The 1,751-nt window shown below is 40.1% G+C and overlaps 1 protein-coding gene across 1 annotated transcript in view; it reads left to right on the top strand.

Moving 5' to 3' along the window:
• Nucleotides 1-1,751, top strand: part of LOC308158588 (bile salt-activated lipase-like) — a 14,231-nt gene that overhangs the window by 7,127 nt on the left and 5,353 nt on the right. The window lies entirely within an intron of this gene.

Raw genomic sequence — 1,751 nt, forward strand, 5'->3', positions numbered from 1 at the left:
AGGTCAGGGCTGGGGTAGATGAGTGTGTGTGTGTGTGTGTGTGTGTGTGTGTGTGTGTGTGTGTGTGTGTGTGTGAGTGTGTGTGAGGATGAGAATTATTATTATTATCAGTGTTAACAGACTCCTGACACCTATACTGCAGCCAGCCACCAGGGGGCGATGAAGATATTTTGGCTTCACTTTGTTATTACACATTGTAATAATTTTCAGTTATCAATCAGGCAAAATGTCACTCTCAAACAACCTGAAGCGTAAAATTCACATGGAAAACCGCAGCTTTAATGAGGAATGGACTGACAAGTACGCATTCATCTTGCCAACATTTAGTAAAGCAAAACCTGTATGCCTCATCTGCACTGAAACGGTAGCTGTTGAAAAACGATACAATCTTCGCCGTTACAATTATACAAGGCATGCAGCTTTCAGAGAATCATACCCTGAGAAGTCATACCCTGAGACCTGTCGCAGAAAATTTGCAAGCTTAAAAGCTGGATATGGATATGCCAGTGGAATTATTAGCAGAACGTTATCTGAACGAGAGGGCAACTAGTGCATCTCTCCGGGCTGTCTGGGTTCTACAAGCATAACAAGCCATTTACCTCATTCATTTTTTGACTGAGAAGTTAGTTGTTATTTAAGTCACTATAATGTGCATGTGAAAAAATAGGCTATAACACGAAATGTTAAACAAGAGCATGTGGGGGAAAAAAACACGAAATGTTAAATGAGATCTATGAGTTTGTCCCCATTCTTACATGCGAATAGGCGCTACATCTGCCGCATTCCATTTAAAAGATGGGAATTAGTTTCAGCTTTGCTACTGTACTATACTATTATATACTAGTATACTATACTACTATACGGCTATTTAGATGCAAGGTTGCAGCTTTGTGAATGAGTTAGGTCTGAATCCTCCTGCATTGGAAGAACTATACAAGCTATGGCCGCGTTCGTAAATTCGCTCTGAGAGAGTCAGAGCGTCCACGTGACTGCCTCTAGTCCAATCAAATTACTTGGTTCCGACGACGTTGAATCCAGTGTGCGCATCGACGAATTTACGAACGCGCCCTATATGTTCTAAACGGTATTTCTGTCCTCATATTTTCTGAATTCATTAATATTTCAAAAACATAAATATTCCACTGGCCCGATGGGAAGCTTTGGTGGGCCGCATTCGGCCCGCGGGCCGCCTGTTGGTGACCCATGCATTATGGTGTGCCTGCGTGGGTGCGTGTGTGTGTTTCATGTTTTCAAGTTTTATTGTTACATCACACAAGAGTAAGAGAGTAACATTCTTAGGCTTCAGTTCCTTGACATTGCAGCACACAGACAAATAAGTCAAGAGAATAAAGAGACAATAGTACAGGACACCAGTGAGACACAATTCAGCAGTACAAATAGTAAAAAATAAGACATTTGTGTGTGTGTATTAGTATGTGTATGTGTGTGTGTGTGTGTGTGTGTGTGCGCGCGTGTGTGTGTATCTGTTTTAGAACAGAATAACTGTAACAAACAGAATAACTCCTACATGTGTAGTTGGGTTATATAAAACCATGTTGGTGTTTACTGGGGAAAGAGTGTCGACTGAATTACAATGTGTAGTTTTAGTTTAGTTTTAGTCTATACTGACGGAAAGTTTAGTTTATCTTAGACTATTTTAGACTAGTTTTAGTTTTAGACAATGTAGTTTTTAGTTTAGTTTTTAGACTATGTAGGCCAGGTTTTTGTATTGTATTTGTTTGTGGTGGATG

This window comes from Nansenia antarctica (assembly GCF_963989245.1).
Source record: "Nansenia antarctica genome assembly, chromosome: 5".
NCBI classification, from domain to species: Eukaryota; Metazoa; Chordata; class Actinopteri; order Argentiniformes; family Microstomatidae; genus Nansenia; species Nansenia antarctica.